The sequence below is a fragment of the Ranitomeya imitator genome, chromosome 1 (genome assembly GCF_032444005.1).
Source record: "Ranitomeya imitator isolate aRanImi1 chromosome 1, aRanImi1.pri, whole genome shotgun sequence".
NCBI lineage: Eukaryota > Metazoa > Chordata > Amphibia > Anura > Dendrobatidae > Ranitomeya > Ranitomeya imitator.
This window is the reverse complement of record NC_091282.1, coordinates 527,941,122-527,967,402: the sequence shown is the minus strand read 5'-3', so window position 1 is coordinate 527,967,402 and position 26,281 is coordinate 527,941,122.

Sequence of the window (26,281 nt, the reverse complement as noted above, 5' to 3'; positions counted from 1 at the left end):
GTATTTTCCCAAGGGTAACAGGAGAAATTGGACCCCAAAAGTTGTTGTCAAATTTGTCCTGAGTGCGCTGATACCCCATATGTGGGGGGGAAACTCCGTTTGGGTGCATGGGAGGGCTCGGAAGGGAAGGAGCGCCATTTGGAATGCAGACTTAGATGGAATGGTCTGCAGGCGTCACATTGCGTTTGCAGAGCCCCTAATGTACCTAAACAGTAGAAACCCCCCACAAGTGACCCATTATTGGAAACTAGACCCCCCACGGAACTTATCTAGATGTGTAGTGAGAACTTTGAGCGCCCAAGTGTTTTACTACAGTTTATAACGCAGAGCCGTGAAAATAAAAAAAAAATTTCCCCAAAAAATTATGTTTTAGCTCCCAGTTTTGTATTTTCCCGAGGGTAACAGGAGAAATTGGACCCCAAAAGTTGTTGTCCAATTTGTTCTGAGTACGCTGATACCCCATATGTGTGGGGAAGCACCGTTTGGGCGCATGGGAGGGCTCGGAAGGGAAGGAGCGCCATTTGGAATGCAGACTTAGATGGAATGGTCTGCAGGTGTCACATTGCGTTTGCAGAGCCCCTAATGTACCTAAACAGTAGAAACCCCCCACAAGTGACCCATTATTGGAAACTAGACCCCCCAAGGAACTTATCTAGATGTGTTGTGAGAACTTTGAGCCCCCAAGTGTTTCACTACAGTTTATAACACAGAGCCGTGAAAATAAAAATCTTTTTTCCCACAAAAATTATTTTTTATCCCCCAGTTTTGTATTTTCCCAAGGGTAACAGGAGAAATTGGACCCCAAAAGTTGTTGTCCAATTTGTCCTGAGTACGCTGATACCCCATATGTTGGGGTAAACCCCTGTTTGGGGACACGGGGGAGCTCAGAAGTGAAGGAGCACTGTTTTACTTTTTCAACGCAGAATTGGCTGGAATTGAGATCAGACGCCATGTCGCGTTTGGAGAGCCCCTGATGTGCCTAAACAGTGGAAACCCCCCAATTATAACTGAAACCCTAATCCAAACACACCCCTAACCCTAATCCCAACGGTAACCCTAACCACACCTCTAACCCAGACACACCGCTAACCCTAATCCCAACCCTATTCCCAACCGTAAATGTAATCCAAACCCTAACTTTAGCCCCAACCCTAACTTTAGCCCCAACCCTAACTGTAGCATTAACCCTAGCCCCAACCCTAACCCTAGCCCTAACCCTAGCCCTAACCCTAACCCTAACCCTAATGGGAAAATGGAAATAAATAAATTTTTTTAAATTTTTAAATTTTTCCCTAACTAAGGGGGTGATGAAGGGGGATTTGATTTACTTTTATAGCGGGTTTTTAGCGGATTTTTATGATTGGCAGCTGTCACACACTGAAAGACGCTTTTTATTGCAAAAAATATTTTTTGCGTTACCACATTTTGAGAGCTATAATTTTTTCCATATTTGAGTCCACAGAGTCATGTGAGGTCTTGTTTTTTGCAGGACGAGTTGACGTTTTTATTGGTAACATTTTCGGGCACGTGACTTTTTTTATCGCTTTTTTTTCCGATTTTTGTGAGGCAGAATTACCAAAAACCAGCTATTCATGAATTTCTTTTGGGGGAGGCGTTTATACCGTTCCGCATTTGGTAAAATTGATAAAGCAGTTTTATTCTTCGGGTCAGTACGTTTACAGCGATACCTCATTTATATCATTTTTTATGTTTTGCCGCTTTTATACGATAAAAACTATTTTATAGAAAAAATAATTATTTTTGCATCACTTTATTCTGAGGACTATAACTTTTTTATTTTTTTGCTGATGATGCTGTGTGGCGGCTTGTTTTTTGCAGGACAAGATGACATTTTCAGCGGTACCATGTTTATTTACATCTGCCTTTTTGATCGCGTGTTATTCCACTTTTTGTTCGGCGGTATGATAATAAAGCGGTGTTTTTTGCCTCTTTTTTTTTTTCTTACGGTGTTTACTGTAGGGGTTAACTAGTGGGATAGTTTTATAGGTTGGGTCATTACGGACGCGGCGATACTAAATATGTGTACTTTTATTGTTTGTTTTTTCATTTAGATAAAGAAATGTATTTATGGGAATAATATATATATTTTTTTCATTATTTAGGAATTTTTTTTTTTTTTTTACACATGTGGATTTTTTTAAAAAACTTTTTTACTTTGTCCCAGGGGGGGGGACATCACAGATCGCTGATCTGACAGTTTGCACAGCTCTCATCAGCGATCTGACTTACAGGGCTGTAGGCTTACCAAGCGCCTGCTCTGAGCAGGCACTTGGTAAGCCACCTCCCTCCCTGCAGGACCCGGATGCCGCGGCCATTTTGGATCCGACCTGCTGCAGGGATGGTAGGTAAGAGACCCTCGCAGCAATGCGATCACATCGCGTTGCTGCGGGGGTCTCAGGGAAGCCCGCAGGAAGCCCCCTCCCTGCGCGATGCTTCCCTGTACCGCCGGCACACCGCGGTCATGTTTGATCGCGGTGTGCCGGGGGTTAATGTGCCGGATGTCAGCTGCGATAGGCTGGACGTACTATTCCGTCCGTGGGAATTAAGGCCCACCCCACATGGACGGAATAGTACATCCAATGACAGAAAGGTGTTAAAGAGCAGACCAATATTAATTTTATATTTAATCACTGAAAGGCGCACTAGAAATATACAGGTATATATTTACAAAAGCAGATATACAGGTATATAGACAAGAGTGTAGTACAACTGTAGGGTTACAGATAGATTGCAATTACCGTGTTATGTAGCATGTAACCACAGGGAGGTGCTGATGGATCACAGGTCCAAATTTTTGGTACGTGAGTCTCTGGCCACGTCAGCTAATGGGATTCCTGCTAGTAGAAAAAACTAAGTCCAAAATGAGGAGCTGCCTATTATCCCCTAGGCTGCTCCCTCCCACACGCTGTGCCAACCCCCTGGGCTGTGCAGCCTCTCTCCTCCCATATCTGAGTGCCTGGTTTTCCGGCCAGAATTGTGGATGTCCATAACTTTCTACCCGAAGCTCTAAATGGACTGCCAATGGGTTCAGCTGGATTTTATTTGGGCAGGTTGACCAAATACGGCTACCATATTTAATTCCTGGTAGCTATGGTTTATAACTCAATAATGCAGGGTTCTAGACACGGCTGTATGGGATGGGATTGTGGTGAAAGGATTGCAGATTCCGATTATGTGCTCGGCTAGGCTTAGAGATATTGCATTCTGTTATTATAGGTCATTTTCTAGATTCAATATCTCAGAGCTTGTGCTGGGATCTGTGGTGCCACAATGTGTCTGAGCCGAACAAAGGAAGCCAGTTCGGCAAAAGAGTTCAAACCATGGCGACAATTGCTGGGGGCACAGTGTCTATGCCTTTCGGGCATCCCTGGAGAGAGCTTCAAAGGCGAGTTTGCTTGGGCTAATTAAAGAAAACATTGATCTTGAGGAATTCCAAGGGTGGGGCTGAGTTTGGGAGCAAGTATTTTGGGCCAAAATGTATCTGACAGGGAATTTTATCAGAGAGCAAAATTATATCATTTTCCCATATCTCACACAGATTATAATGCAGTCCCATAATAGAATATAATGTAGCCCCCTCATAAGGTATAATGCAGCTCCCCCATAGAATGTAATGTAGCACCCCTCATATAGTATAATGCAGACCCCCATAGAATATAATGCAGCCCCTTCATATAGTATAATGCAACCCCCAAATAATATAATGTAGCATCCTCATAGAGCACGATGCAGACCCCAATAGAATATAATGTAGCCCCCTCCTTGAGTGTGGTGAAGCCCCCCTCATAGAATGTAATAAAGCCCTACAGTCCAGTACTCACTCACTGATATATTTAAAAAAAAAAACACAATCCTCGCCTTCTCCTCGTTCCCTGCTCTGCTCCAGGCTCCGCCCCGGTCTCTGCAGCTGCACTGCCCGCCACACTGTGGATACGTTATGAAACTACATCATTGTGCACCCGCAGTGTCAGAGGCAGAGGGGAATGATGGGAGAGGGAGCGTCACATGACACTCTCTCCTCCATCATTGCTTTCAACTGTATCGGCGTCTGTGATGCCGATATAGTTGAATGCGGCACATGGGGGGACGCACGGGCTGGCACCAGGTGGGACCTCCTGACTCACTTGCCCCATATCGGCCATGTGGTGTGCCACAATTAGCGGCATGCCACTGGCTGGGGGCCCCTGGGGAAGTGGGAGCCCTAGGCAGCTGCCTAGTCTGCCTGCTGCTAACGCCGGCCCTGCGGACACCAGAGAATCCTTACAGTGTGCACTATGGGGAATCAGAAGCCTGAAGTTACATAGACTTTAATATCAACTCATTTCACGATCAGTAGGGTGGTATTATTAACACTAAATGCTGGTAATATTTGGTTATGGTTTGTTGGTATTTGTCTGTAATATAGAAATATTATTATTTTGAAATTATAATTATTTAATCCTACATAGCAAACGTATTGGTATTATTAGAAATATTGGTCTTGTAATAAATCTTGCGTTCCTCCAGGGCTGAAATTCAGTCCCACTTCGTCCCTGAAGGAGACAGATTATGCACAGTCTTGTAAATCATTGTTAGGCCGGCGTCACACACAGCGTAAAACAATACGGTCCGTATATTACGGCCGTAATACGCTGAAAAGTCCCGAAAAAAGTGGTCCGTAGCTCCTCCGTAGGCAGGGTGTGTCAGCGTTTTTTGCGCATGGCATCCTCCGTATGTAATCCGTATGGCATCCGTACTGCGTGGTTTTCTCGCAGGCTAGCAAAACCAACATACCGCTATAGAAGTGATCCATGTGTCCCAAAAAGAAAAGAAAATATATATATACTGTCTATATATATATATATATATATATATATATATGTACATATATATATATATATATATATATGTGTCAGTAGACACATATATTAGAGAGAAAAGCCGGTAATTCAGTGCGGTGTACAGTAAAATCACACTGACAGCTTACAGTAGAATAGGTAGAATAAATGTGTACACATAGAATAGGTATATATATATATATATGTCAGTGAGACACATATATGTATATATATTAATATTTATTCCAGCGCTATACAGCTTGAAAGCCGGTAATTCAATTACCGGCTTTTTCCTTCTCCTTCCTAAAACCCGACATGATTTGAGACATGGTTTACATACAGTAAACCATGTCTTCTCTCCATTTTTTTTGCAGATTCCACACTACTAATGTCAGTAGTGTGTATCTGCAAAATTTGGCCGTTCTAGCTCTTAAAATAAAGGGTTAAATGGCGGAAAAAATTGGCGTGGGCTCCCGCGCAATTTTCTCCGCCAGAGTAGTAAAGCCAGTGACTGAGGGCAGATATTAATAGCCTGGAGAGGGTCCACGGTTATTGGCCCCCCCCTGGCTAAAAATATCTGCCCCCAGCCACCCCAGAACAGGCACATCTGGAAGATGCGCCTATTCTGGCACTTGGCCACTCTCTTCCCATTCCCGTGTAGCGGTGGGATATGGGGTAATGAAGGGTTAATGCCACCTTGCTATTGTAAGGTGACATTAAGCCTAATTAATAATGGAGAGGCGTCAATTATGACACCTATCCATTATTAATCCAATACTAGTAAAGGGTTAAATAAAACACAAACACATTTTTTAAAATTATTTTAATGAAATAAAAACAATGGTTGTTGCAGTATTTTATTCAACGCCCAATCCAGTCACTGAAGACCCTCGTTCTGTGAGTAAAAAAACATAATAAACCAACAATATACTTACCCTCCGCAGATCTGTAACGTCCAACGATGTAAATCCTTCTGAAGGGGTTAAAACATTTTGCAGCAAGGAGCTGTGCTAATGCAGGCTGCTCCTCGCTGCAAAACCCCAGGGAATGAGGCTAAAAATAGATCAATGATCTATATTTAGCTTCATTTGCGGTGAGGCGCCCTCTGCTGGCTGTTCATAGATCGTGGGAAATTACCTAGAAAGCTCCCTGGCTTTCTAGGTAATTTCCCACGATCTATGAACAGCCAGCAGAGGGCGCCTCACCGCAAATGAAGCTAAATATAGATCATTGATCTATTTTTAGCCTCATTCCCTGGGGTTTTGCAGCGAGGAGCAGCCTGCATTAGCACAGCTCCTTGCTGCAAAATGTTTTAACCCCTTCAGAAGGATTTACATCGTTGGACGTTACAGATCTGCGGAGGGTAAGTATATTGTTGGTTTATTATGTTTTTTTACTCACAGAACGAGGGTCTTCAGTGACTGGATTGGGCGTTGAATAAAATACTGCAACAACCATTGTTTTTATTTCATTAAAATAATTTTAAAAAATGTGTTTGTGTTTTATTTAACCCTTTACTAGTATTGGATTAATAATGGATAGGTGTCATAATTGACGCCTCTCCATTATTAATTAGGCTTAATGTCACCTTACAATAGCAAGGTGGCATTAACCCTTCATTACCCCATATCCCACCGCTACACGGGAATGGGAAGAGAGTGGCCAAGTGCCAGAATAGGCGCATCTTCCAGATGTGCCTTTTCTGGGGTGGCTGGGGGCAGATATTTTTAGCCAGGGGGGGGCCAATAACCGTGGACCCTCTCCAGGCTATTAATATCTGCCCTCAGTCACTGGCTTTACTACTCTGGCGGAGAAAATTGCGCGGGAGCCCACGCCAATTTTTTCCGCCATTTAACCCTTTATTTTAAGAGCTAGAACGGCCAAATTTTGCAGATACACACTACTGACATTAGTAGTGTGGAATCTGCAAAAAAAATGGAGAGAAGACATGGTTTACTGTATGTAAACCATGTCTCAAATCATGTCGGGTTTTAGGAAGGAGAAGGAAAAAGCCGGTAATTGAATTACCGGCTTTCAAGCTGTATAGCGCTGGAATAAATATTAATATATATACATATATGTGTCTCACTGACATATATATATATATATATATACCTATTCTATGTGTACACATTTATTCTACCTATTCTACTGTAAGCTGTCAGTGTGATTTTACTGTACACCGCACTGAATTACCGGCTTTTCTCTCTAACAGCGCTGCGTATTTCTCGCAAGTCACACTGCTTGTCCGTGTGTAATCCGTATTTTTCACGCTTCCATAGACTTTCATTGGCGTATTTCTTGCGCAGTACGGTGACAAACGCAGCATGCTGCGATTTTGTACGGCCGTAGAAAGCCGTATAATACTGATCAGTAAAATACGGCAGATAGGAGCAGGGGCATAGAGAATAATTGTGCCGTATTTTTTGCGAGTTTTACGGACGTAGATTCTGTGCTCTTACGTCCGTAAAACTCGCATGTGTGACGGCGGCCTTAGTAGTTTAAATTAGATTCTTATGGAACTGGAAGCCAGTGAATGGATTGGAAGATGGCATAGGCTGAGGAAAAGCGCAGGAAGAGGTGGATTAATCAGACAGTGAATGTAAGGGCAAGCTGGAAGACTGTTAGCCAGGAGGCACAAATGAGGATATTGCAAAAGTCTAGGTGGGAGATGATAAGAGGGTGTGTTAACATTTTAGTAGATTCAGGGTTGAGGAAAGGATGAGTTCTGGAAATATTTCTGTGTTGGAGGTGGTAGAAAATGGTAAATGCTTGGATATGCATTTTAAAGCTAAGGTGTCATCCAAAAAAGTATTGGTTTATTTTTTATTTAAAAATCATCATTTGTGTTTAATGGAGTAAAATTTTAAAAAATAATTTTAAAAGTTTTGATATTTTCCACTTTTAAACACTAGAGGGAGCAACTGCTAAAATTTGCCATGTAAACCTAGTGTACAGCTCGCTCACATTACAACTGCAGTAAATATGGGCTGAATCTGCTCACATGTGTGTGATGTCACTCCTCTCCTTCCCTTTTGGGTGTTTGCAAAAGGATAAGGGAGGATGAAATTTAGGATCATAGTGCAGAACCATTTTATTGGAGACTGCAAAGTGTTACTGATATGTGTCACCGAGGCTGGCTGGCAGAGCTGAATCTATTAGTTGGTGCTGCTCATTATATAATGCGCAGTGGTTACAAACACAGAGTGTATCCTGAGATGCAATTAGATACGCAGATTGTTACACAGACTGGGATTAGAAACAGGGCTCAGTGTAGTGTATCATATGATGGGATTGGATATAGGGCTCAACGGACTGTATCACACAGGATGGAGTTAAATATGCACTATATATAAAGTATGGAATGTGTAATACTGCTTCATCCACTTCTATGTCATGTGTGTTACAAACCATCCACTACCATGGGAGCAGCGGTGTAATGTGTGACAGCACTCCATCCTCTTTTATGGGAACAGTAGTGTAATTTCATGGCCACTAGATACACAGCTCTGTGTTTATCACATTTGAACAGCATGATATACACTCTATGAGGTATACCACACATAATGGCATTAGAGACACTCTGGGGTGTATCACGCATAATGGCATTAGATACACATCTCTGGGGCCCCTCATCATTATCATCACCCCTTTTCTCTGCACAGCCCCTCATCATAATCATCACCCTTTTCTTTGCACAGCCCTTCATCATTACATATTCACCCCTTTCTCCCCTGAGTCCCGATCATCATCACCCTTTCTCCTCACAGCCGCACATCATCATCACCCCCTTCACTGCACAGCCCCTCATCATCAGTATCATCACCAACTTCTCCGAGCAGCCCCTCATCATCACCCCCTTCTCTCCACAGCCTCTCATCATCAGCCCCCCATACGCATCCCCATACCAGTAGCAGCACCTATTTCACTGTGCAACAGTCCAACATGCAACCCCGTATAGTAACATCATCATTAATATTTTGCCCCAAAATACATCCTCAGACCACTCACACTTAGTTTATATACACTGCTCAAAAAAAGTAAAGGGAACACTAAAATCCCACATCCTAGATATTCACTGAATGAAATATTCCAGTTGTACAGTAAATCTTTATTCGTTACATAGTGGAATGTGTTGAGAACAATAAAACCTATAAATTATCAATGTAAATCACATCTAATATCCCACGGAGGTCTGGAGTTGGAATGATTCTCAAAATCAAAGTGGAAAATGAAGTTACAGGCCGATCCAACTTCAGTGGAAATGCCTCAAGACAAGGAAATGATGCTCAGCAGTGTGTGTGGCCTCCATGTGCCTGTATGATCTCCCTACAATACCTGGGCATGCTCCTGATGAGGCAGCGGGTGGTCTCTTGAGGGATCTCCTTCCAGACCTGGACTAAAGCATCCGCCAACTCCTGGACAGTCTGTGGTGCAATGTGACGTTGGTATATGGTGCGAGACATGATGTCCCAAATGTGTTCAATCTGATTCAGGTCTGGGGAACGGACGGACCAGTCTATAGCTTCAATGCCTTTATCTTGCAGGAACTGCTGACACACTCCAGCCACATGAGGTCTGGCATTGTTCTGCATTAGGAGGAACCCAGGGCCAACCGCACCAGCATATGGTCTCACAAGGGGTCTGAGAATCTCATCTCGGTACCTAATGGCAGTCAGGCTACCTCTGGCGAGCACATGGAGGGCTGTGCCGCCCTCCAAAGAAATGCCACCCCACACCATTACTGACCCACTGCCAAACCGGTCATGCTGAAGGATGTTGCAGGCAGATCGCTCTCCACGGCGTCTCCAGACTCTGTCACGTCTGTCACATGTGCTCAGTGTAAACCTGCTTTCATCTGTGAAGAGCACAGGGCGCCAGCGGCGAATTTGCCAGTCCTGGTGTTCTGTGGCAAATGCCAAGCGTCCTGCACGGTGTTGGACTGTGAGCACAACCCTAATCTCTGTGGATGTCGGGCACTCAGACCATCCTCATGGAGTCGGTTTCTACCCGTTTGTGCAGACATTTGCACATTTGTGGCCTGCTGGAGGCCATTTTGCAGGGCTCAGGCAGTGCTTCTCCTGTTCTTCCTTGTACAAAGGCTGAGTTAGTGGTTCTGCTGCTGGGTTGTTGCCCTCCTATGGCTCCCTCCATGTCTCCTGGTGTACTGGCCTGTCTCCTGGTAGCACCTCCAGCCTCTGGACACTACGCTGATAGACACAGCAAACCTTCTTGCCACAGCTCGCATTGATGTGCCATCTTGGATGAGCTGCACTACCTGAGCTACTTGTGTGGGTTGTAGAGTCCGTCTCATGTTACCACGAGTGTGAAAGCAGAACCAATATTCAAAAGTGACCAAAACATCAGCCAGAAAGCATTGGTACTGAGATGTGGTCTATGGTCCCCACCTGCAGAACCACTCCTTTATTGTGTCTTGATAATTGCCAATAATAACCGTCTGTTGTCTATTCCATTTGCACAACAGCATGTGAAATTGATTGTCAAACAGTGTTGCTTCCTAAGTGGACAGTTTGATTTCATAGAAGTTTGATTTACTTGGAGTTATATTCTGTTCCCTTTATTTTTTTGAGCAGTGTATATAAAAACGCATTCCCAACGCCATACAGCTCCTTTGTAAAGCCCTCAGTCCTCTCATGATCTCTTCCACACAAGAATTTTCTCCACTCCAGCAGTCTCAGTACAAGGCTGCTTCGTGTTATTGGGTCTGCACTGAGCTGAGGCTCACATTAAGTTATGGTGAACAGAAAGATGAGAATAGAACTGTCTGAGCACTTGAAACCCCAAATTGTTGAATAATATCAACAAGCTCATGGTTACAAGTCCATCTCCAGATAATAAATAAGTTTTCAACTCATGATTCTGTAGCTAATCTCCCTGGATGTGTAGAACAGAGAAAAATTGATGAAAGGTTTTATTGTGGACAGTCCAGATGTTGGATAAGCAGCCCCAATCATGTTCCAAAGAAATTCAATCTGTCCTTCAGGCTCAGGGTGCATCAGTGTCAGGGTGAACTATCTGTCGACATTTGAATGAAATAAAATGCTATGGGAGAACACCCAGGAGGACCCCAGTGTTGACAAAGACATACAAAGTTAGACTACAGTTTCCTAAAATGTATATGAGTAAGCCAAAACTCTTCTGGGAAAGTGTCATGTGGACAGTTGAGAGCAAGATACAGCTTTATGGTAAAGCACAACATCGTATTGTTTACGGTATGAGGTCTCAAAAGAAAAGAGGAAAGTACCTTCAGTCAAATATGGAGGAGGTTCAAAGCTGTTTTGGAGTTGTTTTGGTGCCTATGGCACTGGGTGCCTTGACTGCAAGGCATCATGAAATCTGAAGATTACCAAAGGATTTTGGATCGCAATATAGTGCCTAGTGTTTAGAAAGCTGGGTTTGCTTCTAGCAGGACAATTACCCCAAAAATACTTTAAGAAGCAACCAGAAATGGATAGAAACAAAGCACTGGAGAGTTCAGAAGTGGCCAGCAATGATTCTGGGTCTAAATCCCAATGAACACCTGTGGAGAGATCTTAACATTGCTGTTGAGACAAGGCAACCTTCAAATATGAGAGATGTGGAGCAGTTTGCAAGAGAAGAGTGGTCCAAAATTCCAGTTAAGAGGTGTAAGAAGCTTGTTGATGGTTATACGAAGCGATTGATTGCAGTAATTTATTCGAAAAGGTGTGCAACCAAATATTATGTTGAAGTTGCCAACAATTTTGTCCGGTCCGTTTTGGGGGTTTTGTGTGAACTTATCCGTAATTTGTCTTGTTCCCTGTTTTCTTTTGTGTTCTTGCTATACACACAAAGGATATAGTAACATACTAACATACGAGTAGTTAGGAAGAAAAACCAACAACAAAAAAAGACATTTGTCCATCCAGTTCAGCCTATATTCCGTCAGAATAAATCCCCAGATCTATGTTCTTCTATAGAACCTAATACTTGTAAGATACAATACTGTTATGCTCCAGGAAGGCAAATAAAAATGTGTAAAACAAAACATGTGTAATTGCAATAATTTTCTAGGAGAAATATTTTAATTTCTAGAATTATTTCAAGGGTGCCAACACTTTCAGCCAAGACTGCAGCTGCAGGCTAAAATAAAATAGCGCGTTCTCCTCCCACAGCTGTGACCTGGATAGCCCAAGTCAGAGTTAGGCTATGTTCACACATTGCGGTTTTTACCGCGGAACCGCGGCGATTTTGCAGCTGCGGGTCCGCAGCAGTTTCCATAGCGTTTACAGTAACATGTAAACCCTATGGAAACCGCAAACCGCTGTGCACATGCTGCAGGAAAAACCGCGCGGGAAGGCAGTGGTTTACAACCCGCAGCATGTCACTTCTTTGTGCAGAATCGCAGCGATTCTGCACCCATAGAAATGCATTGATCCGCTTACTTCCCGCATGGGGCTATGCCCACCATGCGGGAAGTAAGCGGATAATGTGCGGGTGGTACCCGGGGTGGAGGAGGGGAGACTCTCCTCCAGGCCCCGGGAACCATATTTGAGTAAAAAAAAGAAAAATTAAAATAAAAAATCATGATATACTCACCTCTGAAGTCTCAGCGCTGCACGCGGCCGTACGGTCTCAGGTTTGCTATGCGACCAGGACCTGCGGTGATGTCGCGGTCACATGACCGTGACGTCACGAAGGTCCTTCTCGCACAGCATCTTTGGAACCGGACCGCCGCCTACAGCGCCGAGGAGATCGGGACGTCAGAGGGTGAGTATATCATGATTTTATTATTTTTAACATTACTATTGATGCTGCATATTGCTGCATATGCAGCATCAATAGTAGGGGTAAAATCCCGCAGCGAAACCCGCAGGACAAACCGCGATAAATCTGCAGGGCTAACCGCAGCGGGTTTGCCCTGCAGATTTATCAAATCTGCTGCGGGAGAACCCGCAGGGACAGGACGCTATGTGTGAACATAGCCTTAGGCTGCCGTCACGCTAGCAGTATTTGGTCAGTATTTTACATCAGTATTTGTAAGCCAAAACCAGGAGTGGAACAATTAGAGGAAAAGTATAATCGAAACATATGCACCACTTCTGTATTTATCAACCACTCCTGGTTTTGGCTTACAGATACTGATGTAAAATACTGACCAAATACTGCTAGTGTGACAGCAGCCTTAAGGTACCTTCACACTGAGCAACTTAACAATGAGAACGATAGCGATCTGTGACGTTGCAGCGTCCTGGATAGCGATCTCGTTGTGTTTATCAAGCAGCAGCGATCAGGATCCTGCTGTGACATCGCTGGTCGGAGCTAGAAGGCCAGAACTTTATTTAGTCGCTGAATCACCCGCTGTCATCGTTGTTTTTTTTTTACATTTACAATGGTAACCAGGTAAATATCGGGTTACTAAGCGCGGCCCTGCGCTTAGTAACCCGATGTTTACCCTGGTTACCCGGGGACTTCGGCATAGTTGGTCCCTGGAGAGATGTCTGTGTGACAGCTCTCCAGCGACCACACAACGACTTACCAACGATCACGGCCAGGTCGTATCGCTGGTCGTGATCGTTGGTAAATCGTTTAGTGTAACGGTACCTTTAGAGACAGACACAGTGTAGGAGATGTGGTCGGAGAGCAACTGCAGTCTCCTTTGTACAGGGGCTGTCATATTTCAGTTGTGTAAGTGCCGTGCTCAGACACTTACACACCAGCAAATGAAAATGGCAGCCTCCAGTGGCTGAAAAATAGATTAATAAATAAAAAAACATTTAAAGCAATGCAATTTTGTATTAAAACAATTGATTATGTAATTATTAACCCCTTTCTGACATTTGGCATAATAATACGACCCTGCGCCCTGAGCCTTATTGATGAGGGATAGATTATTATGCCATCGCGATCACTCGGCACTAAGTGTGAGGAGCATTGTCAGGGCAAGTGTCAGTGCCCCGCTCCCGGCACTTTAACCCCCTAAATACTGCAATCACAGCATTCCAGGAGCTGGCAAAGGAAGCATCCACTCTGCCCTTGGATTGGAGACCCCGCAGCGTGACGCGGGGTCCTAATCGTTGCCATGGTAACCTGATGTCATCATGACGACATCCGTGTCACCAGAGCTAGAAAAGTTGCTTGATCATGCGCAGTGCATAGTCCGCAACTTTCTCTTTCAATGCAGAGCTGACAGTTTGGAAAGCATGGGGATGTTATGAGCATGCACTGATACACCACCTTCCCTGAAGGACCCCACAGCCATTTTGCAGCCAGGGGTCACCATGGAGACCATCAGCACAATGCAATCGCATCTCATTGGGCTGGTGGAAGCACACAGGAAGCCCACTCCCTGCGCTATGCTCCTCTATGTCACTGTCACTACTGACAGAGGCATCAAAGCGGTTAAACGCCCGCGATCGGTGCTAGTGTTGATCGTGGGCATTACTGCAGGGTGTCAGTTCTCACATAGAGCTGACACCCGCACCCGATAGTTGCGGCGCTCAGCGTGTGCCCGTGAAATAAATTCGCCTTATGTATACTTCTCTTTCCTCAGCTCTCACAGAGCAGTATATGTACGGCGTATGTCGGGAAGGGGGGGGGGGGTTGGTAAAGGACTGAGTAAAGTGTTATACCAAAGCAGTGAACTTATGTTACAGAGAAAATACAATAGATATGGTAACGGTTGAGTGAGATGGAGGAAACAATACAAATTCAGTTCTGTAAATATTGAGTTTTAGAAACCGAGATGAGAATAAGGAGAATATGGGTGATAGTCACTCTGGGATTCTGGACAGCAGAGAGGTGACATCTTAGCCAGTGAAAAACATTTGAGTGTCATTATCATGTAGGTGGTACTGAAAGACATGAGGCTTTATGAGTTGTCCTAGGCCATAGGTACAGATGAAGAGCAGGGGCCCCAAGACAGTGCTTTGACTGACACCAACAAAGAGAGGGCAGGATGAGGAGGTGGTCTAGGAATGGGGGACTCTACATGTGTGCTCAGAAAGCTATGAGGAGATCCATGAGATTGCAAGATATTTGACACCAAGGAAAGAGAGGATCTGTAGTAGGATGGAGTGGTCGACTGTGTTGAAAGCAGAGGAAAGGTCAAGAAGGAGGAGTATAGGGAATTGTCTGCTAAGTTTGGCTGTAAGTTGTTAGTAATATTGGTTGGGCGGTGTCAGTGGAGTAGTTGAGACCGAAGCCAGATTGTAGGTTGTTGAAGAGTGAGTTTTATGACAGGTGGAAGGTAAGTTCAGTGTGGACATGCTGTTCGAGGAGTTTGGAGGTGGATGGGAGCAGCGATATTGGATGAAAGCTGGAAGTAGAGGTTGGGTCAATGGATGGTTTCCTCAGGATAGGACTGATTGCTCCATATTTGATAGCAAAAGGGAAGGTACCAGAATATGAATATAGATGATGCATATTCGTAAATGTTTTGGTAGCGGTCAAGTCACAGAAATGCAATATCTCCTTGAATTATGGATACAGTGGGGAACAAAGGATTTAGTCAGCCACCAATTGTGCAAGTTCTCCCACTTATAAAGATGAGAGAGGCCTGCAATTGACATCATAGGAAGACCACAACTATGAGAGTCAAAATGAGAAAACAAATCCAGGAAATCACCTTGTCTGATTTGGCAAAATTTATTTTGGAAATTATGGTGGAAAAGAAGTATTTGGTCATTAACAAAAGTTCATCTCAATATTTTGTTATATATCCTTTTTTTGGTAATGACAGAGGTCAAACGTTTTCTGCAAGTCTTCACAAGGTTGGCACATGCTGTTGGTAGTATGTTGTCCCATTCCTCCATGCAGATCTCCTCTAGAGCAGTGATGTTTTGGGTCTGTCGCTGGGCATCACGGACTTTCAAATCCCGATAAAGGTTTTCTATGGGGTTGAGATCTGGAGACTGGCTAGGACACTCCAGGACCTTCATATGCTTCTTATGAAGCCACTCCTTCGTTGCCCTGGCGGTGTGCTTGGGATCATTAGCATGCTGAAAGACCCATCCATGTTCCATCTTCAATGCCCTTGCTGATGGAAGGTTTGCACTCAAAATCTCACGATACATGGCCCCATTTATTCTTTTATGTACACAGATCAGTCGTCCTGGTCCCTTTGCAGGGAAACAGCCCCAAAGCATGATGTTGCCACCCCATGCTTCACAGTAGGTATGGTGCTCTTTGGATCCAACTCAGCATTGTCTCCTTCAAACACGAGTTTTGTTTCTACCAAATAGTTATACTTTGGTTTCATCAGACCATATGACATTCTCCCAATACTCTTCTGGATATTCCAAATGCTCTCTAGCAATCTTCAGACAGGCCTGGACATGTACTGGATTAAGCAGGGGGACACGTCTGGCACTGCAGGAGCTGAGTCACTGGCGGCGTAGTGTTACTGATGGTAGCCTTTGTTACGGTGGTCCCAGCTCTATGCAGGTCGTTCACTAGGTCCCCCCGTGTGGTTCTGGGATTTTTGCTCACCGTTCTTGTGATAATTTTGACCCCACTGGGTGAGATCTTGCGTGGAGCACAAGATCGAGGGAAATTATCAGTGGTCTTGTATGTTTTCCATTTTCTTATTATTGCTCCCACAGTTGATTTCATCACACCAAGCTGCTTGCCTATTGCAAATTCAGTCTTTCCAGCCTGGTGCAGGGCTACAGTTTTTTTTTCTGGTGTCCTTCGACAGCTCTTTGGTCTTTACTATAGTGGAATTTGGAGTGTGACTGTTTTTATTTTAGGTTGTGGACAGGTGTCTTTTATACTGATAGCAAGTTCAAACAGGTGCCATTACTACAGGTAATGAGTGGAGGACAGAGGACCCTCTTAAAGAAGAAGTTACAGGTCTGTGAGAGCCAGAAATCTTGCATGTTTTTACGTGACCAAATACTTATTTTCCACCATAATTTGCAAAATAAATCTTGCCAAATCAGACAAGGTGATTTTCTGGATTTGTTTTCTCATTTTGACTCTCATACAGGTCCTTCTCAAAAAATTAGCATATAGTGTTAAATTTCATTATTTACCATAATGTAATGATAACAATTAAACTTTCATATATTATAGATTCATTATCCACCAACTGAAATTTGTCAGGTCTTTTATTGTTTTAATACTGATGATTTTGGCATACAACTCCTGATAGCCCAAAAAACCTGTCTCAATAAATTAGCATATCAAGAAAAGGTTCTCTAAACGACCTATTACCCTAATCTTCTGAATCAACTAATTAACTCTAAACACATGCAAAAGATACCTGAGGCTTTTATAAACTCCCTGCCTGGTTCATTACTCAAAACCCCCATCATGGGTAAGACTAGCGACCTGACAGATGTCAAGAAGGCCATCATTGACACCCTCAAGCAAGAGGGTAAGACCCAGAAAGAAATTTCTCAACAAAAAGGCTGTTCCCAGAGTGCTGTATCAAGGCACCTCAATGGTAAGTCTGTTGGAAGGAAACAATGTGGCAGAAAACGCTGTACAACGAGAAGAGGAGACCGGACCCTGAGGAAGATTGTGGAGAAGGACCGATTCCAGACCTTGGGGAACCTGAGGAAGCAGTGGACTGAGTCTGGTGTGGAAACATCCAGAGCCACCGTGCACAGGCGTGTGCAGGAAATGGGCTACAGGTGCCGCATTCCCCAGGTAAAGCCACTTTTTAGCTACAGAGAAGCAGCACTGGACTGTTGCTAAGTGGTCCCAAGTACTTTTTTCTGATGAAAGCAAATTTTGCATGTCATTCGGAAATCAAGGTGCCAGAGTCTGGAGGAAGACTGGGGAGAAAGAAATGCCAAAATGCCTGAAGTCCAGTGTCAAGTACCCACAGTCAGTGATGGTGTGGGGTGCCATGTCAGCTGCTGGTGTTGGTCCACTGTGTTTCATCAAGGGCAGGGTCAATGCAGCTAGCTATCAGGAGATTTTGGAGCACTTCATGCTTCCATCGGCTGAAATGCTTTATGGAGATGAAGATTTCATTTTTCAGCACGACCTGGCACCTGCTCACAGTGCCAAAACCACTGGTAAATGGTTTACTGACCATGGTATTACTGTGCTCAATTGGCCTGCCAACTCTCCTGACCTGAACCCCATAGAGAATCTGTGGGATATTGTAAAGAGAAAGTTGAGAGACGCAAGACCCAACACTCTGGATGAGCTTAAGGCCGCTATTGAAGCATCCTGGGCCTCCATAACATCTCAGCAGTGTCACAGGCTGATTGCCTCCATGCCACGCCGCATTGAAGCAGTCATTTCTGCCAAAGGATTCCCGACCAAGTATTGAGTGCATAACTGAACATTATTATTTGATGGTTTTTTTGTTTGTTATTAAAAAACACTTTTATTTGATTGGATGGGTGAAATATGCTAATTTATTGAGACAGGTTTTTTGGGTTATCAGGAGTTGTATGCCAAAATCATCAGTATTAAAACAATAAAAGACATGACAAATTTCAGTTGGTGGATAATGAATCTATAATATATGAAAGTTTAATTGTAATCATTACATTATGGTAAATAATGAAATTTAACACTATATGCTAATTTTTTGAGAAGGACCTGTAGTTGTGGTCTACCTATGATGCCAATTACAGGCATCTCTCATCTTTTTTAAGTGGGAGAACTTACACAATTGGTGGCTGACTAAATACTTTGTTCCGCACTATATATCATATGTGTTATGTATAGAATGCTTGAAGGATTTTTGGTAAGAGGAATATTGTTTTTCTAAGAGGTTTGTGAGGAAAATATGATTAACAATGGAAAAATGGCTTAAACCTGGATTAAAATCGAATCAAACATGCCATTCCCCTCTTATCTCAGCTGAGGGAGGGGTGAAGGGTCTGGCAGACCCCTTTATATCTTATTTACTGCATATCAGGGTCAGACCCCAGAAGAAGCAGCAAGCATTGCAGATCTGTTCACCTCTCACGGATCCAATTCGCAAAAAGTATATCTGTATTTTATCCTCTTTATTTTATAGTGTTGTTGTCTGTATGTATATCTTTATATTAGCGAGATGGCGTGTGTGCTAGTGTGTGACGTTGGCTTAACCAAACGGCGATTGGTGGCAGGGAAAAGCGTGATGTGGATGTGAGAACTGACTGGGATGCGCTTAGCTTATTGCAATAGTTGAGTGGAAGAGTGGATGTGGGAACCGGAGTTCACCTTTACTGTAGCATCCAAGGAATGTGTGTCGTGAATAAGGAACCCCTGACGAAGCTGCTGGCAGCAGTGACACGTATTTGGTCCTGTCAAAGCAGGCATCTCTTATTTTCCCTGGTAAATATGTCTATTTAAAATTGTGATGCATGCTATATATTCACTAGTTATTATACCGTATGTGTGGCTGCAAATTTATATATATGTATTGTTATGTGATATACTCATTTATTCCACTTTTATCACACACAGTGGTAGCTAGATCTTTCTGTATCAGGGTTTCTTCACCAATTTCCTGAAAGTTTTGCCTGTGGAAGAGGCTTTATTTGGATTATTGTATTCAAGCCAACGTATTTGTATTTTAAATGCTTTTAAATCTTTAGGTCTTTGTTGTTTTTTCTGTCTATATTGGGTGTGCACAAGCTTTTCTGCCTTGCTTTTTTTTTCTCTTTCCTAATTGCATGATTCATTTTTTGCAGGGCTGTTGCAGCACCCTCTTAGTATAATCTGCTTATACATACTTTAGGAACAAGTAATGCTATAGAAACAATTCAGGATGGCTCTGTTCTTAACAGCGCTGAACCCAGCACTACTGTAAAAAGATCTAATATAACTCTGATTTGCAACCAAGTGAAACCTAGTAAAGTAGTAACATTGGGTGATACTGATGACATTCGTTGTAATAGATTGGTACCCAATAATATTATAGTTATGTCATGACAATTACCCTCTCAACCTCGCTGAACCAGGCACTACTGCAGAAATGGCTGACGGTGACACGTATTAGTCTGGGACTCATCATACCCCAGATAGGTGTCTTGATAATGCTAATCCTCAGGGTTACTTTTTTTCCCATCAGTGTGTTCATTTTTAGCATCAGTGTGGCATCAGTGTTTTTCCAGGATGGATAAAGAAATAAATTACAAAGTTACATACCTATTCAATGTTAAACACGTACAAGCACACAGAAGCCTTCCATGTGCTGTATGTTATGTGACCTATGTTATGCACATCTTTTCAGAGAGATTTATGTGCTACGAATCAATTTTTTTTAATAAAAACAATTCCCAAAACCTGGTGAATTTATTTGAATTTCAAAAGATTTGATCATCTCTAATGACTACTATCATTACTATGATAGGGATGTCTTCCAACACCAACATTAGGCCTCCGTCACAAGTTCTGGAGAATTTGGTACTGGAAAAACCAGTACTGGTGAGATCCAAGTCCATGTATACGTATGTGACATCTGTGTGATATCTGCTTGCTGTCAATGTGTCACGCATGGAATGAAATGCAGCATAGAAATGAAAGAGTGCTTTGCTGGGTACAGATGCCGAGAAGGCGTTCGACAGGGTGGACTTTCATGCAGGAGACGCAGGGACGCTTCGGCTTTCCACCGAGCCTAATAAAAGCTATCTTTCAAATGTATAATTCACCCACTGCAAAAGTGAGAGTAAATGGTGACCTTTCTGCCCCCTTTGAAATTAAGAATGGCACGCGACAGGGTTGTCCCTTGTCTCCTACACTGTTTGTCCTATCGATTGAAACTCTAATCCAAAATATTAGACAGCACCCAGACATTGTGGGAGTTCGAGTGGAGGGATCAACCCACACAGTAGTGGCTTTTGCCGATGACTTATTATTAACTTTAACCAACCATGATAGGGAGATACCAGCAGTGTTAGATTTATTCGAGAAGTTTGGGACCCTCTCAAATTTTAAAATAAATTTAGACAAATCGGAAGCAATGAGCATTAACCCCTTTACCCCCAAGGGTGGTTTGCACGTCAATGACCAGGCCAATATTTACAATTCTGACCACTGTCCTTTATGAGGTTATAACTCTGGAACGCTTCAACAGATCCTGGTGATTCTGACATTGTTTTCTCGTGACATATTGTCCTTCATGATAGTGGTAAAATTTCTTTGATAGTACCTGCGTTTATTTGTGAAAAAAATGGAAATTTGGCGAAAATTTTGAAAATTTCGCAATTTTCAAACTTTGAATTTTTATGCAATTAAATCACAGAGATATGTCACACAAAATACTTAATAAGTAACATTTCCCACATGTCTACTTTACATCAGCAGAATTTTGGAACCAAAATTTTTTTTTGTTAGGGAGTTATAAGGGTTAAAAGTTGACCAGCAATTTCTCATTTTTACAACACCATTTTTTTTAGGGACCACATCTCATTTGAAGTCATTTTGAGGGGTCTATATGATAGAAAATACCCAAGTGTGACACCATTCTAAAAACTGCACCCCTCAAGGTGCTCAAAACCACATTCAAGAAGTTTATTAACCCTTTAGGTGTTTCATAGGAATTTTTGGAATGTTTAAATAAAAATGAACATTTAACTTTTTTTCACAAAAAATTTACTTCAGCTCCAATTTGTTTTATTTTACCAAAGGTAACAGGAGAAAATGGACCCCAAAAGTTGTTGTACAATTTGTCCTGAGTACGCCGATACCCCATATGTAGGGGTAAACCACTGTTTGGGCGCATGACAGAGCTTGGAAGCGAAGGAGGGCAATTTGACTTTTCAATGCAAAATTGACAGGAATTGAGATGGGACGCCATGTTGCGTTTGGAGAGCCACTGATGTGCCTAAACATTGAAACCCCCCACAAGTGACACCATTTTGGAAAGTAGACCCCCTAAGGAACTTATCTAGAGGTGTGGTGAGCACTTTGACCCACCAAGTGCTTCACAGAAGTTTATAATGCAGAACCGTAAAAATAAAAAATCATATTTTTTCACAAAAATTATCTTTTCGCCCCCAATTTTTTATTTTCCGAAGGGTAAGAGAAGAAATTGGACCCCATAAGTTGTTGTCCAATTTGTCCTGAGTACGCTGATACCCCATATGTGGCGGTAAACCACTGTTTGGGCGCATGGGAGAGCTCGGAAGGGAAGGAGCGCCGTTTGACTTTTCAATGCAAAATTGACAGGAATTGAGATGGGACGCCATGTTGCATTTGGAGAGCCACTGATGTGCCTAAACATTGAAACCCCCCACAAGTGACACCATTTTGGAAAGTAGACCCCCTAAGGAACTTATCTGGATGTGTGGTGAGCACTTTGACCCACCAAGGGCTTCACAGAACTTTATAATGCAGAGCCATAAAAATAAAACAAAATTTTTTTCCCACAAAAATTATTTTTTAGTTCCCAGTTTTGTATTTTCCCTAGGGTAACAGGAGAAATTGGACCCCAAAAGTTGTTGTCCAATTTGTCCTGAGTAACGCTGATACCCGATATGTGGGGGGGAACCACCGTTTGGGTGCATGGGAGGGCTCGGAAGGGAAGGAGCATCACTTGGAATGCAGACTTAGATGGATTGGTCTGCAGGTGTCACATTGCGTTTGCAGAGCCCCTAATGTACCTAAACAGTAGAAACCCCCCACAAGTGACCCCATATTGGAAACTAGACCCCTCAATGAACTTATCTAGATGTGTTGTGAGAACTTTGAACCCCCAAGTGTTTCACTACAGTTTATAATGCAGAGCCGTGAAAATAAAAAATCTTTTTGTTTTCCCACAAAAATTATTTTTTAGCCCCCAGTTTTGTATTTTCCCAAGGGTAACAGGAGAAATTGGACCCCAAAAGTTGTTGTCCTATTTGTCCTGAGTACGCTGATACCCCATATGTTGGGGTAAACCCCTGTTTGGGCACACGGGAGAGCTCGGAAGGGAAGGAGCACTGTTTTACTTTTTCAACGCAGAATTGGCTGGAATTGAGATCGGACGCCATGTCGTGTTTGGAGAGCCCCTGATGTGCCTAAACAGTGGAAACCCCCCAATTATAACTGAAACCCTAATCCAAACACACCCCTAACCCTAATTCCAACGGTAACCCTAACCACACCTCTAACCCTGACACACCCCTAACCCTAATCCCAACCCTATTCCCAACTGTAAATGTAATCTAAACCCTAACCCTAACTTTAGCCCCAACCCTAGCCCTAACCCTAATCCTAGCCCTAACTCTAGCCCTAGCCCTAACCCCAGCCCTAACCCTAGCCCTAACCCTAATGGGAAAATGGAAATAAATATTTTTTTTTTATTTTTCCCTAACTAAGGGGGAGATGAAGGGGGGTTTGATTTACTTTTATATCGGGTTTTTATGATTGGCAGCCGTCACACACTGAAAGACGCTTTTTATTGCAAAAAATATTTTTTGCGTTACCACATTTTGAGAGCTATAATTTTTCCATATTTTGGTCCACAGAGTCATGTGAGGTCTTGTTTTTTGCGGGACGAGTTGACGTTTTTATTGGTAACATTTTCGGGCATGTGACATTTTTTGATCGCTTTTTATTCCGATTTTTGTGAGGAAGAATGACCAAAAACCAGCTATTCATGAATTTATTTTGGGGGAGGCGTTTATACTGTTCCGCGTTTGGTAAAATTGATAAAGCAGTTTTATTCTTCGGTTCAGTACGATTACAGCGACACCTCATTTATATCATTTTTTTATGTTTTGGCGCTTTTATACGATAAAAACTATTTTACAGAAAAAATTATTATTTTTGCATCGCTTTATTCTCAGGACTATAACTTTTTTATTTTTTTGCTGATGATGCTGTATGGCGGTTTGTTTTTTGCGGGACAAGATGACGTTTTCAGCGGTACCATGGTTATTTATATCTGTCTTTTTGATCGCGTGTTATTCCACTTTTTGTTCGGCGGTATGATAATAAAGCGTTGTTTTTTGCCTCGTTTTTTTTTTTTTTCTTACGGTGTTTACTGAAGGGGTTAACTAGTGGGCCAGTTTTATAGGTCGGGTTGTTACGGACGCGGCGATACTAAATATGTGCACTTTTATTGGTTTTTTTTTATTTAGATGAAGAAATGTATTTATGGGAATAATATATATATATTTTTTCATTATTTAGGAATATTTTTTTTTTTACACATTTGGAAATTTTTTTTTTAACTTTTTTACTTTGTCCCAGGGGGGGACATCACAGATCAGTGATCTGACAGTTTGCCCAGCACTCTGTCAGATCACCGATCTGTCTCAGAGCACTGCAGGCTTCACAGTGCCTGCTCTGAGCAGGCTCTGTGAAGCCACCTCCCTCCCTGCAGGACCCGGATCCGTGGCCATCTTGGATCCGGGCCTGGAGCAAGCATGGAGGGAGGTAAGACCCTCGCAGCAACGTGATCACATCGCGTTGCTGCGGGGGGCTCAGGGAAGCCCGCACGGAGCCCCCTCCCTGCGCGATGCTTCCCTGTACCGCCGGCACAGCGCGATCATCTTTGATCGCGGTGTGCCGGGGGTTAATGTGCCGGGGGAGGTCCGTGACTGCTCCTGGCACATAGTGCCGGATGTCAGCTGCGATAAGCAGCTGACACCCGGCCGCGATCAGCGGCGCTCCCCCCGTGAGCGCTGCCGATCGCTATGACGTACTATCCCGTCCAGGGTCAGATAGGGCCAGGGCACCTCGACGGGATAGTACGTCTAAGGTCACAGAGGGGTTAATGTAGATCAAAAAACTATCCAAGGCATCATAACTAAACTTCCAATAAAATGGAACTCGAAATTTATCAAATACTTAGCAATTAAATTAAGTACGCATTGGCATTTACTTTTCTCACTTAACTACACCCCACTACTTAATAATACCATTGAATTGATGAAGTCGTGGAGAGCCCCTTATGTCTCATGGATAGGAAGGAAAAATCTGTTGAAGGGCTTTATACTTCCTAAGTTCAGTTACATTTCCAGAATGCTACCAATAACTGTTCTAACGCATTCTTTTCAAGGGTGCGTTCGATGTTTGGGAAGTATATTTGGAAAGACTCTAGGCCTAGAATCAACTATGCGACATTATCACTTCCCAAATCTAGGGGGGGGCATGGGAGCCCCAGACCCTCAAAGGTACCACACTGCAGCAACGTTGGGAAAAAGATCTAGGTATTGAATTACAGGATTGGGAGGTGGACCAAATATATAAAAATTCACATGGTCCATCAAGTTGCATTAGGGTACAAGAAAATTCATATAAAGTCATCACTAGGTGGTATAAATCCACATTGGTGGAGATGCTCTAAAGATACTGGGACTTTCCTGCATATGTGGTGGTCTTGTGAAAAAATATAAACCTTTTGGAAAGAAGTGTTGAAATACACAACTAACATTTGCAAATTACTACATCCTCCGTCTCTGACACTCATTTTCCTGAATTGGAAGGGAAACAAATCAAAATTTAAAAATAAATCTCTACTGGCATTTCTTCTGTCGGCGGCTAAGCTTCTAATCCCAGCTCATTGGATGACTAAAAGCTGCCCGACCCTCTCAGATTGGGTTAATAAGGTGGATCAGTTATACTATATAGGGGAAATCTCTGCATACACCTATTTCTCACAAGACAGATTCTACAAAACATGGGCTCCCTGGAAATCTTTTAGAACTAGTGATGAATACCTAGCTATCATTAACAATTAGTGATCTTCTGGATTCTTAGATCCCACTCTAACTTAAAAGCTAACACTCTGATGTCCTATATTAACTCACCCATCTTTACCTCAAGACAAGCTGGCTGTTCTCCCCATTGTAGGGGTAAACCTCAAACCTTGCACCCCTCATCCTTTTCTTTCCCTCTTTATATTTTATTTTATTTATTGTTAATAGATGTTATAACGGTGAACTACTAATTTTAATTCCAAGGGTAGTCTCCAGTTTGCTACACTCTGCAGAAAATCCGACCTTACTATATTTTTTATCCTGTTGTAACTGTATGCATAACCAATCGGTTCACCAATGATATTGCTCTATTAGGATGAATAGACTACTTCAATTACTGTGAAGGATACCACATTGTTATATCTTCATTGTTACTATTTGGTTGGTTTATGTGTTAAAATTAATAAAAAGATGTTTAAAACAAACAGAAATGAGAGTGCTATGTATTAAAGATGGTCAAAGATAGATAATCCATCTCTGCTTCACATGGATACATTGTTGAATGGTGGTTTGAGTGTGACAGTTCAGCCTGGCATCCAGGAAACGCTGCGGTTCCCAATGGGCAGCTTATTGTGAGCAGCCCGATGAACTGCAGTGACCTGAATGACATCAGCACCGTGTGAAATTTCTCCTGGTGCTAGCGGTGATGTAATGAAGGTTACCGCACGTCATCGGCCGGCTCACAGTGAACTGAGCATAGGAACAGCTGGCAGTGACCGGCGGTAACCTCAATGACATCACCGCAGATTACTGAAGCTGGGCTCTGACCCACTGCTCACTGCCTCCTGGATGCCAGGCTGAAACGTGGCTTCATGCCACCAT